The sequence below is a fragment of the Nerophis lumbriciformis genome, linkage group LG16 (assembly GCF_033978685.3).
Source record: "Nerophis lumbriciformis linkage group LG16, RoL_Nlum_v2.1, whole genome shotgun sequence".
Classification (NCBI taxonomy): Eukaryota; Metazoa; Chordata; class Actinopteri; order Syngnathiformes; family Syngnathidae; genus Nerophis; species Nerophis lumbriciformis.
This window is the reverse complement of record NC_084563.2, coordinates 14,418,557-14,432,978: the sequence shown is the minus strand read 5'-3', so window position 1 is coordinate 14,432,978 and position 14,422 is coordinate 14,418,557. Positions and strand designations below refer to the sequence as shown.

At 35.6% G+C, this 14,422-nt stretch overlaps 1 protein-coding gene across 4 annotated transcripts in view; it reads right to left on the bottom strand.

Annotated features, from left to right (window-relative positions):
* The window catches only part of elf1 (E74-like ETS transcription factor 1), a 133,678-nt gene that overhangs the window by 82,278 nt on the left and 36,978 nt on the right, over nt 1–14,422 (bottom strand). The window contains exon 1 of one of the 4 annotated variants that reach the window (XM_061976688.2): nt 6,316–7,229. The exons of the other annotated variants lie outside the window; for them this stretch is intronic. The gene's annotated coding sequence lies outside the window, so the exon portion shown is untranslated. Of the gene's footprint in view, nt 1–6,315; nt 7,230–14,422 lie in introns of those variants that run through there. 4 annotated transcript variants of the gene reach the window in all.

Genomic DNA, 14,422 nt, shown 5'->3' with positions numbered 1-14,422 from the left:
ACACCACGCCAGTAAGCGCTATAGCGCGGTTGTTGCACTCAAACCCTCCCCACAAAAAATAGATGTTTTACTGTCGACAGAGGTAAAAGTGAAAAAAGTGTTTAGTGAAATGGAGACATGGAAATAATATGCAAAGGAGCTCCTTTACCAGCCAAACGCAACATCCTGGAGAGGCACAAACACTGAATTTATGGGTTTTAGCTGAATTGTTTTTGTTTTTATATAATAATTATGCTGATTATTTTTCCTTGTTGTTTTAGGTTTTGGATATTTTTACTATGTTTTCCTAATAAATGGGACAGTAAAGGTACTTATTCTACTAATTATAAGTATTTTAATCAAATTTGTTAAGAGGAAAAAAACGTAATATTCTAATTTTATATTATTCATTAGCTTGAGTCTAATGATATTTTGGTACGTTTTTCTTATATTTATGTAATATTTTTTCACAACTTCATTTATTATGCTTTTTTTCAAATTAATTGTATTTATTTTTATCCTGTTTGCATTGTAATAACTATAATTTACGATGACACTTAAATCATTTTAAAAGTTTTAGAGTTCTGCAGAATCCCCCCTCAAAAAGAGTCATTAAGCGCGTTGTTTCAATTTTATTTCTTGTTTTGGATTAAAAAATTGTTTAAAAATATTTGCATGATTTCATAAAAAAGGTACACTATTTTTTTCATTTATTATACTATTTGTTTTTAAATTTATTTATTTATTTCAGGTTTTGCGTAGCTAGCTTCTTCCTGTTATGAAGCTTTAGAGCAGGGGTTTCAAACGCACGGACCGTGGGCCGCATCGGGCCCGCGAACAGCAGCCCACAAGATCAGTTTGCTAAATATAAAAATAAGCTGCATTGTTTTAATGAAATAAACTGCTGTTCTAAATGTGTCCACTGGATGTCGCAATAGCAATTCAAGTGTAACCCACGTCACACATGACAGTGTTTAAAGATAACATGTCAGCTAATTTTAAGCGCCCTCTGGATTGGCTGCCGCTAAGCAAGCAATCAGCTGCTCCTGTTGTGGCTGGCAGCAGATGGCGCTAGTATCGACGCACAATACCTTCTTTAATTGTAAATTATCCACTCAACGGATAAAATAACGAAATGGTAAGATGCAAAGACTTAAGTCAACTTGACCATCCACTTTTTAGTTAGAGTTCCATGCAGCGCTTGCAATTGTTTGAATGCACGATGTGCATCCTGAACTCCATTGTAAAAATTTATGTTTCTACATTTGTTGTGTTTGTTCCATTTTATTTTATGCTAAAATCTACTATGTTGACATCAGATATGGTGTCATTTTGATAATTGTTTTGATTGTATTATAACTGTGTGGATTTCACCAAAGCGGCGGTTTTGAGGAAACCCTCGATTGCTTTTCCAAACACGTCTTTAATGGTGAACTGCCAACATGCTAAACAGGAAGTGCTTAAAGTTTTTAATGGCTTTGTAGAAACACTGAGACAAAGTCTAAGTTCACTGTGTTCGTCATGGTGTTTTTGAAACTGCACCAGTTTTATCCTCAGAAGTGTTTTGCCTATAGGATTATTTGTATCGTATTTTTCGGACTTTAAGTCGCAGTTTTTTTCATAGTTTGGCCAGGGGTGCGACTTATACTCATGAGTGACTTATGTGTGAAATGATTAACACATTACCGTAAAATATCAAATAATATTATTTAGCTCATTCACGTAAGAGACTAGACGTATAAGATTTAATGGGATTTAGCAATTAGGAGTGACAGATTGTTTGGTAAACGTATAGTATGTTCTATATGTTATAGTTATTTGAATGACTCTTACCATAATATGTTACGTTAACATACCAGGCACGTTCTCAGTTGGTTATTTATGCCTCATATAACGTACACTTATTCAGCCTGTTGTTCACTATTCTTTATTTATTTTAAATTGCCTTTCAAAAGCCTTTTCTTGGTGTTGGCTTTTATCAAATACATTTCCCCAAAAAATGCAACTTATATATGTTTTTTTCCTTCTTTATTATGCATTTTCGGCCAGTGCGACTTATACTCCGAATAATACGGTAATATGTACATTTTCAGAATGTGCTTGTTCTATTTTTGGCCAAAGTAAGACAAAGAAAACAATCTGAAGTTGTCTTTACTTTTAAGTTATCATGCCAGATGTTCCTCCATGCAGCCTCTGAGCTAAAATGACTTTGACACCTCTTGCTTTCAAGTGTAACTTGCATTCAAAGCCTTAAACGTGTGTGAATATATACTTTTTGTTACTGCATGTACGCTAATTGCATCACAAAACATGAGGCCACTCTACATATCCCAGCATAATGTGCTTATACTCTACACTCCGCCTCCTATTCTTCTGTGAGCTCTTGGCAACCTTGCACCTCAACATGGAATGACAGGCTAGAACATGCTTAACTTTGTACTCAAAAACACCATCACGACTACCACTAGTACTACTCCTGCTTTAACTACAACCACTACTGCTGACCAGCCTCCATAATGAAAGTAAGAGCTGGTCCACATTTCCATTGCAAAGCAGATGAGAAGGGGCTCTCCAATGCAAACCTGTCCCAACCAAATACAGAGAGAAACTATTTCCTACACTCCCAAGCTTAGCTAAATAGTCATACCCTAAAAAAAAAGGAGAATTTCTTGAGTCTGTGATGGGCCTCCGGTCCAAAACGATGTCATTGCATTACCTTACACGAACATAATTAATCCCCAGTGCCAAGCGAATGAGAACATCCCAAACCGTGGGCGTGTTTTGTTTTGTTTTTGCCAAAACTCGCCTGCTTCATCGAGGCTGACCTGCCTGAGAAGTCAAAAGTGGTCTAATTGAAATGACTGCTAAGAGTTGGCTTCTGCTTAAACATTTTGTACAGAAAAGTCCTCCACAAATTAGACAGTATTTTTTTGTTTAATTTTTATGAATTATTTTGATAACTATGTTGTATTACACAAAGCCTACTTGTTAACAGATTTTTTTTGTATTTGATTATTATGAATGATCATAGTTATACTGTAATATACAAAGTGCTCTTTCTGCAGGATTTTCAAAATAAAATGTATTTGTAAAATGTTTACTTCACTATATTATTTTAACTTTAATGTTTATGCAATACTTTTTTTATGTTGTATATATATTTCTATATATGTATATTTTAAATAGTTTTAAATGTTTTATATCTGATACTATTTAAATGTTATTATACTAATGTGAATTACATTTTTTTTTAAAGCTGATGCTTGGAATTTCTCAAAATCTCTGTAAATTTTTGCAAAAAATATTGCAGATAACATGAAACACCTTTTTTGAGTTGATTGATTTATTTTACTTTATGTTTAGATTTTTACTGAATTTTCAATCAAAATGGGACATGATTTGGATTTATTTAGAATTGTTTTGCTAATTATCCATCATCACACTGTTGTCTTTTGAATGTTTGAACTAGTTTGTGCAATAAATGTTTGAATGTTTATTTTAGCTAATATTTGATTATACTAATCTCAGTGGTATTATTAGTATATTTTTAGTCCAATTGTATTTAATTGTATTGTATTTAAAAGTATTATACCGTAAATAAAGAGTCTTTATCAAGATGATTTCCAACAATTCAAAGTTTAAAAAAAATGAATGCAACAGTTTAGCAAAATGTTTTACATGATATAAACTGATATTTATTTTTTCAAGATTTTTGCAGAACCTTCAAGAAAATTGGACATACATATTTTTTTCAAATTATAAATTACATAATGATTATACTATTTTTTTTCAAAGCTTATGCTTGGTTTTTAGCAGAATCTCTGTGTAGATTTTTGCAAAAATATTCCACATGACATGAAATCCGTTTTTTGAGTTGACTTATTTATTTTACTTTGTTTAGATTTCTACTGAATTAAAAAAAAGGGACATAATTTGTGTTTATTAAAAATGATTATGCTATTTATACTCCATCATACAGTTTTCTTTTGAATGTTTAAACTCGTTTGTGCAATTTCTATACAGTCAGTTTAGTTTTGAATGTTTATTTCTAACTAATACCGGTAATTGATTATACTAATCTTAATGGTATCAGTATTTTTTTTAGATAATTTGTATTTTATCTTATTTTATTTAAAAGTAATAAACTGTAAATGAAAAGAGTCTCTGTCAAGATGATTTCAAACAAAATAGAAGTACTACAAACAAAAGTCAGAAGGTAGTTGCAGGTAATGTTAATACTATTTTAATTTCAGTTTAAAAAAAAAAAATGAATGCAACATTTTAGCAAAATTTTTCACATGATATAAACTGATATTTATTTTTTAAAGATTTTTGCAGAATCTTCAGATATTTTTTTATAATTATAAATTATATAATTATTATACTCTTAATCGTTTTAAAAAAAAAATATTATAATAAAGTGTTGTTTGTTTTATTATCATATTATCAGCTTGAACAACAACACAAAAATACAGTTTAAACCAGGGCTCTCCAAAGTACGGCCCGCGGGCCAAATGCGGACCGCCGGCGTCTTCAAATTGGCCCGCGAGACTTCATGAGTTTAATAAGGAATCTTGCTCGCAGGGAGATTGCATTAATTTCAACAGTATAACATTTTAAATGCTGCTATTTTGACACAATCTAGTGGACAACATTAGTTTTTCCTGGTCAAACACCTTTTATACTTGGAATGTGCAGCATCCATTTATATGACCAAATGCAAACAACCTTCCCTAGTCATGGTGCCAAAAAAAAAAATTCTAAAAAATCCAACCAACAAAAAAATGTAAACAGACATGGTCACTGAACTTTGTGGATATTATAAAAAAAAACGTCCAATCACCATAAAAAAAATGATTACAATGCGTGATGGCAAAATGCTTAAGACTCTCCATACTTATCCATGTTTGGTGCATTTTAGATGCTTGATAATTCTGATTGATTACAAAACTTTAAGAAGGTTGTCACGGAAGTAAACAAGGTAGAAGTCAAACTTTTGCATACTCTTAATATCCAATTATATTACAATTAATATAATGTGTGTGTTTGTGTGTGTGTGTGTATGTATACATGCATAAATACATACAGTACATACATATATATATATATATATATATATATATATATATATATATATATATATATATATATATATATATATATATATATGTATATATATATTAGGGCTGCAATAACTAATCGATTATAAAAATAGTTAATTAATTTAGTCATCGATTCATTGGATCTATGCTATGCGCAGAAGCATTTTTTTTTGTATATATATAAACCTTTATTTATAAACTGCAACAAGTACAAACAGCTGAGAAACAATAATCAAAATGAGTATGATGCCAGTATGCTGGGTTTTTTTCCCAATAAAATACTGGAAAGGATAGAAATGTAGTTTGTCTCTTTTATCCGATTATTAATCAATTAATCGAAGTATTAATCGACAGATTAATCGATTATTAAATTAATCGTTAGTTGCAGCCCTAATATATATATATATATATATATATATATATATATATATATATATATATATATATGTTACTTTACATGCTTTCGGCCCTCAACCACATTTTTTTAGCCCAATGCGAAGTCAAAATGTTTGGACACCCCTGGTTTAAACTAAGGGGAAATTTGAGCAAAATGTGTTAAAGCAGAAGCCAATTGTGACGATCTGTCAGAAAGCGGAATCATGCACTTTAAACTCAAAGAAAAAGCTGTTACAAGAACAAGAAAAAGTTTGGGGGCGGAGGTGTGGGGGTGGGGTTGTAACATGGTGCACACACACCAGAGGAACAAGATACTGTGGTTAAACCTCCCAGTTAAGCCAAATCAAGATCCTCTGGTCCTTTTTTTTTTTAGGGCTACAAGATGAACAACATTCTGCTGCGTGATGATTTTGCAGCCATCACGCACCATTGACTTTCTGCAAAAGGCAGCAAACACAACAAAACCCCGGCAGCGGCGACGTGACTCTAGAAAATGACATATGTGGCGGGAGTGGCGTGATACTGTGCTGTGATATACGTGATTACCACGCCATGAGAGGAAGAAAAAAAAACACATGATGTGGGCTTGGTCGGTTAGAGGGCCTTTGCAAAACTGTCAGCTCCCGCCCTTGTTTCAACACGCCATATAAGGCAACGAGAAGTAGCTGCAAAAATCGCATTGTTTTGACTTAAAAATTAAAATACTAAAGCTAGAAATGGAGGAAAGGTCATGGAGTTCATGCATACATTTTTTTTTTTTGCATTTTTTGACATACAAACATTGAAAGAAAATACGTTTTCGTGCGTTAAAACAGGCTAAAGACGGTTTGTGACTAACCTCAAACAAACAGGATGCAGGTGACGGGATCCATGGTGTAAAGTCAAATAACCAATGAGAAAAAGAGGAGAAACAAACAAAAAATAGGAATAATAATCCAAGGTGTGCACCCTCTCACAGTGTAAAACGAGGCGAGAGACAACAACAATAACAAAAAAAAAAACCCAACCAGGGTTGAGTGTAAGCGGCATAAAAAGGAGAAGAAGTGTGGTGAAGCTAAAGCAGTCCTCTCCCTATGAGTCACACACAGCCTCGTCGCCATTGGTAGAGACAACCAATGGGTAGGCTGCCTTCACCTGGCCAATCAGCAAGCGCTAGGTGCATGCAAATCTTCTCAGGTGAACATTACCTGATTGGACCGGAGCAGGAGAAGCGGGGGCAGGCGGTGGGACGTGCTAAGGGGGGGGAAGGGAGGCCGTGTGAAAGACGATAGACGGGTTTCTCCTGCAGCCGAGGAGGAGGCGAAGGTAAACACCGCCACAGGTACGCACCCACTTTAGACTTTGAGCGGATTGAATAAAAGGTTCCGGTTCCTGTGCTAGTCCAAATGTGAGTCTATTAGCCTAAGCCAGACTTTTTTTATTTTCCCAGAGGTGGCACGGGGGCAGCACCTAGTTTTGCAGGGGTGGCACCCATAAAACCATCAGTCGACCCCAGGAGCAGCTGCGGCTACTATAGTCACTTACCACAGTGTTTTTCAACCACACTAGTGTGCAGTGAGATACAGTCTGGTGTGCCGTGGGAGATTATCTAATTTCACCTATTTGGGTTGAAAATATTATTTGCAAACCAGTTATTATAGTCTGCAAATGATGTGTTGTTGTTGAGTGTCGGTGCTGTCTAGAGCTCGGCAGAGTAACCGTGTAATACTCTTCCATATCAGTAGGTGGCAGCCGGTGGCTAATTGCTTTGTAGATGTCAGAAACAGCGGGAGGCAGCATGCAGGAAAAACAGGTGTCTAATGCTTAAACCAAAAATAAACAAAAGGTGAGTGCTCCTAAGAAAATGCATTGAAGTTTAGGGAAGGCTATGCAGAACGAAATTAAAACTGAACTGGCTACAAAGTAAACAAAAACAGAATGCTGGACGACAGCAAAGACTTACTGTGGAGCAAAGACGGCGTCCACAATGTACATCCGAACATGACATGACAATCAACAAGGTCCCCGCAGAGAAGGATAAAAACAACTGAAATATTATTGATTGCTAAAACAAAGTCGATGCGGGACATATCGCTCAAAGGAAGACATGAAAAAGCCACCAAAATAGGAGCGCAAGACAAGAACTAAAACACTACACAGAGGAAAACAGCAAAAAAAAGTCACGGCGTGATGTGACAGGTGGTGACAGTACACCTACTTTGAGACAAGAGCTATATTGATGCATGCTTGGTTATGGTTTAAAGTCATATCCAACAATTGTGACGACTCTTTACGGTCAACTGACTTTTGTTTTTTCATGATTTCTGCTGCTGGTGTGCCTCCGCATTTATTCAATGCAAAAAATGTGCCTTGGCTCATAAAAAGGTTGAAAAACACTGGCTTACCACCACAAGTATGGAGTGACCCTTCTTGTAAGACCCTTGCTGACAATAAATAATAACGCATCCTAAAGCTGTTGAGCTTTGTATTCTTCCAACATGGTAGTATTATAAGATACTTGGCGTGTAATGGTTTTTTTCACATTTGGAAAATGGCTTATTGCCTTAAAGTAGGGGTGCCCACACTTTTTCTGCAGGTGAGCTACTTTTCAATTGACCAAGTGGAAGGATCTACCTCACTCATATATATCATTTATATTGATTTATTTATGAAAGAGATGTTTTTGTTAACAAGTTAAATGTGTTTAATAACACAAGCATGTTTAACACATATACACTATATTGCCAAAAGTATTTGGCCACCTGCTTTGACTCACATATGAACTTGAAGTGCCATCCCATTCCTAACCCATAGGGTTCAATATGATGTCGGTCCACCTTTTGCAGCTATTACAGCTTCAACTCTTCTGGGAAGGCTGTCCACAAGGTTGCGCAGTGTGTTTATAGGAATTTTCCACTATTCTTCCAAAAGCGCATTGATGAAGTCACACACTGATGTTGGTCGAGAAGGCCTGGCTCTCAGTCTCCGTTCTAATTCCTCCCAAAGGTGTTCTATCGGGTTCAGGTCAGGACTCTGTGCAGGCCAGTCAAGTTCATCCACACCAGACTCTGTCATCCACATCTTTATCAATCTTGCTTTGTGCACTGGTGCACAATCATGTTCGAAGAGGAAGGGGCCCGCTCCAAACTATTCCCACAAGGTTGGGAGCATGGAATTGTCCAAAATGTTTTGGTATCCTGGAGCATTGTACTGTACGTGGGCTTATTGGAAGGTCACATGAAGTTTGGAGCTCTGTAGCAACTGACTGTGCAGAAAGTCGGCGACCTCTTTGCACTATGCGCTTCAGCATCCGCTGACCCCTCTCTGTCAGTTTACGTTAAACGACCATTGTGTGGCTGTGGACAAGGATAAGGTTAGGTGGGATTTACCCTGGATAACCTTAGCCAGCTTAGTGTAGAAGGGACCTGAGACTTTTATTTTGTTAGCGCAGGCAGGATGAAGCAGGGCTTTTATTGTGAAGACAGGAACTGTGCAGTCGGTCTTCAGAGTTTTGACAGCAGGTAAGGCGCGGGAGTCTGTTGAAATAAAAAGTGTTTTCTCGCCCGCCTCTCTGTCATTTTTTCTTAATAAGGATCTCGCCGCAGCCATTGGCATTTCACAAGACCCCCGGGTGCCGCGAATGTCAATCAAGTGACGTCTTAGTGAATGAAGACTGATGAGCGCTAATTTTTAGGTCTATTTTTTGAATGGTAAATGGGTTATACTTGTGTAGCGCTTTTCTACCTTCAAGGTACTCAAAGCGCTTTGACACTATTTCCACATTCACCCATTCACACACACATTCACACACTGATGGCGGGAGCGAGGCTCTAACCACGACCCATCAGGAGCAAGGGTGAAGTGTCTTGCTCAAGGACACAACGGACGTGACTCGGTTGGTAGAAGCTGTGGATCAAACCAGGGACCCTAAGGTTGCTGGCACGGCGACTCTCATAACCGCGTCATGCCGTCCCCATGCCTGGCTGACGATACTGACACACCCTCCACGATCGACGTAATGGCCATCCCTGCCTTAAAGAGACACTCCAATGTAACTTAGACAATGATGTACAGACAGTGTTGGGCAGTAGCTCGCTACAAGTAGCATGCTATTAGCTTAACTACATTTGTTTTCAAACGAGTAGAGATTTCCGTAGCTTAGCTATTTTTAGACCCATGTAGTGCGTAGCTTAGGTACAAAGCTACAAACTACAAAAAAAGAGACAGGGAGAAGAGAAAGAGACAAGAAAGAGAGAAGTGGACTGCAAATCCAGGGGCAGAGGACAAAAAGATACAGAAACAATCCATGATGATTGGTCAGTTTACTATGATGAGTCACGATTTGTTAAGATTAGGGCAAAACATTACGGACAGGCCAATCAGAGGCAAGATAGGGCGGGTCATGGGTCCCTTTGTAAAAGGGAAATCACAACAGACATCCCAAATGACAACGAGGGAGTCTGAGAAGAGAGAAGGGAAATATTTAAGCGGGCGATTTAAAAAAAGAAAGAAACCTGCTAGAAGATGGCAGAGGGATTCTCTTCCTTAGATCAGTGGTCCCCAACCTTTTTGTAACTGCGGACCGGTCAACGCTTGGAAATTTGTCCCACGGACATAAAAAAAATACAATCATGTGTGCTTACGGACTGTATCCCTGCTGACTGTATTGATATATAATGTAGGAACCAGAAATATTAATAACAGAAAGAAACAACCCTTTTGTGTGAATGAGTGTGAATGAGTGTAAATGGGGGAGGAAGGTTTTTTGGGTTGGTGCACTAATTGTAAGTGTATCTTGTGTTTATTATGTTGATTTAATAAAAAAATAAAAAATTTAAAAAACATTTCCAAAAAAAAAAGTTGTTTTTTTAATTTCTTGTGCGGCCCGGTACCAATCGATCCACGGACCGGTACCGGGCCGCGGACCGGTGGTTGGGGACCACTGCCTTAGATTATTCTTTTAGCAATTTAGACTAGGTCCAGGAAACCCGCAATGCGTCTATTGTTTATTGTTTATTGAACGGATCCCCATTAGCTGACGCCAAGGCGACTGCTAGTCTTCCTGGGGTCCATATAGGAGCATACCAAATAAAAAATACAAAGAATACATGCATTACCAAACATTATACAAAGGAAAAATACAAAATAAGATTAAAAAAAAGCTAGTTAAACCCAGTATTAAAAATTCACTACTTGTACTTATAAATGTACGCGTTTGGACAAAACAATGTTTTATATTGTGTAGTTATATTTATATGGTAATTATTATTCTGTGACTGTAAATTGTTTTCTTGTTTTCTTATTGATGCTTTTATTTTACTTATTTATTTGTTTCTGTATTGTGTAGTTATAATTATATGCTTTTACTTGTAATTGTATTGAATTGTGGACCCCCGGAAGACTAGTGGGTTGTTGAGGCAACCAGCTAATGGGGATCCTTAATAAAAATAAAAATTAAATAAAATGTCCAAAACATTCATTTTTAGTTGTTTACCTTGTACGCCCAAATCAAAACTACTCTCGACATGGAGGACGTGGAACACACTTTTAAGAACACACATTAAGGTGAGTTGAGTTCAAAGTTTTACTGCACATAATTATTATCAACTGTTCCCAAACAACACAGAGTCATCGTTGTTTTTTGTTGTGGAGATATAGATATATGCAGTTTTTATTTATATATATATATATATATATATATATATATATATATATATATATTCATTCAGTGGCCTTGTGGTTAGAGTGGCCGCCCTGAGATCGGTTGGCCGTAAGTTCAAACCAAAGACTATAAAAATGGGACCCATTACCTCCCTGCTTGGCACTGAGCACTAAGGGTTGGAATTGGGGGTTAAATCACCAAAATGATTCCCGAGCGCGGCCACCGCTGCTGCTCACTGCTCCCCTCACCTCCCAGGGGGTGGAACAAGGGGACGGGTCTAATGCAAAGGGTAATTTCCCCACACCTAGTGTGTGTGACTATCAGTGGTACTTTAACTTTATTTACTGTTGGGAGAGAAAATGAGTAACATTATAGGGGTGGGCCAAAGAAAATGCAAACTAAAATAAATATATACAGTGGGGTGTGGGGACCCCCAGAGGGAGTTGTAGGGTGTTCCCTGCTAAATGACAGTTAATAGTAATGGACCCTTGTTGTGTTCCACATGTACACTCTCAGTTACATTAACATTATTAGCTATATAAGATCTTAAGATGGAGAAGTTAGGGAGGAATTTGATTTTGTTTGACTCTGTTTCACAGTCAGGAAAATATGTTAACTTTGAATATGTTCAGATTTATTGATTTCCGTTCATGTAAAGATGCAGTTTGTAAAGAGGAAGTGCACTTTTTTGGGAATTGTGCCTATCGTTCACCATCAGTATGAAAGAAATGACGACGGGTGTATTTTTTTATGCATTCTAAATATTAAATAAATGCAATCAAAAGTCTGCTTACAATTGAGCCTATAAAGCACACCTACAATAAGTTGTTATATACATGATGTAAGTAAATATGTTATGTAGGTACATTTTTAAAAACATTTATTTTTACATATTTTGATCATTTTAAGCGTCCGCGGCGCATCGATTTAAAAAATGCATCACAACGTTCGCTTTTTTTCCACAACATCACGGATTATTACTCACTGCAGACTTCATGAGAGCCAACATGTCAGAGTTTGTAGGTGACGAACCCCAAGATGCAGAGAAGGTGGAAGGTATTGTGCGGGAAAACATGATTTAATGTTCATAAAATAAAGGAAAAAACACAAACCAGGAACTAGGAACAGGAAACAGGATGCCAGGAAAACAGGAACTGGAAGACGAGGAACAAAAAGACAGCAAGCTACAAACATCTACAATAAATAGCTTACCGCTACCGCTTACAGCTACACTGGCATCGACAAGTAGGAATGACAATAATCCAGCACTGACTGGAGGAGAAGGCAGGTTTAAATAGCAGCTGGCTGATTGACACCAGGTGTGGCCAGGTGCCAATCAGCCACAGCTGAGGGGAAGCAGCACTCAGGGAGACAATCAGGAAATGAAGACAAAATAAAAGCGCTGTCAGAAAACTAAGACAAACGCAGAGAAAAAACTAAAACACAGTCAAACTGTCAGGGACAAGCCTGACACAACAAACATAATAAAACATCACTTATGTTTGATCTTTTTTATGCAGTCGAAATAGTAAAATACGACCCGTACTACACGGTTAACAATGTAGCTAATGTGAGTAATCTATTCCACCTATGAAGCCCTCTAAAAACAATCTAAAAACTGCCAACAATATTCCATTTACATGTCGTGACCTGCATATTAACCAAGTATTAGCGTTCTTAAGAGTGCTTAATAGGCAGATCAAGGAAGTTGTTAGCCACCTATTGCTAGCCTTTATTTACGATTTTGAAAATACCACAAAAAGGTACAGTTCTCCTTTGGGTATCGTGAAAAAAGCCACAGAATTTAAGATTATAATAATGTCACAATTGCTGCAAAAAATTCAAATCACGACAAAATAGTAGTGTTGAGAGAGGAGTCAAAGAATTAGGAAAATTATGGTGCAAGAAAAAGGTCTTCACGATACGAGAATTGTCCTAGAACGATGATAATAAAACTGTAATCATGGGGGAGAGTATGAACATTATGATATTCGTAAAAAGTTTGTATTACAATTCAGAGGTTATCGTGATAGCGTTTTGCGGATAAAGTTGTAATTAAGACAAAAAAAAAATTGAAAATAAACTTATAAGAATTAAGTCGAGCACACAGAAAAAAAGTCCTAAAAATAAGCTTTTTGCGAATAAAGGCGTACTTTAAAAAGAATCTCAATATTTTGCCAATTAAACAACAGAGTGATATATGTGAAAAATATCTTAATAATGATGCTAATATATAGAGGTGGGGGGAATAATGGAATTTTGGATCCATCGCAATTTAGACAAGGACCATTATAGCGAGAGATCTACATATATATATATATATATATATATATATATATATATATATATATATATATATATATATATATATATATATATACACACACATATATATATATATATACACATACATATATATATATATATATATATACATACATACTGTATATATGGTAACATTTTAGTATGGGGAACACATTCACCATCAATTAGTTGCTTATTAACATGCAAATTAGTAACATATTGGCTCTTAATTAGTCATTATTAAGTACTTATTAATGCCTTATTCTGCATGGCCTTATTATACAACCAGTAAGCCATTAACTAAGCATCTTCCCGCAATAACCTTAGAATTATTGCTTATTAGTAACCCTAACCCTAACCCTTATATGTTTCCCTAGTGTCCAAATAACTCTAAATTAAGTCTTTGTTACTTTAATAAGCAACTAATTAAGGGTGAATATATATATATATATATATACAGTATATAGATATAGATATGTACATATATGTATGTATATGTATATATAAACACATATATATATCCACACACATATATATATACATACATACATATATATATATACAGTACATACATACTGTACATACATATATATACATATATAACTATTTGCATATATTTGTATGTATACAGTATGTATGTATATGTGTATATATACAGTATATGTATATATATAGTATATATATATATATGTATGTATATGTATGTATGAATATATATACACATTTTTTACATATATATCAATATATACTATACACACATATATACATACACATATATACATATACACACAAATATACACATGTACACACATACATCTATATGTATGTATATGTATGTATGAATATATATATATACACAATTTTTACATACACACATATACATATATATCTATATATACACACATATATACATAGACATATATACATATACACACATACATCTATATGTATATACATATATATGTCATCTATCCGCTACAAGCAGGTAATAGTGTATCTA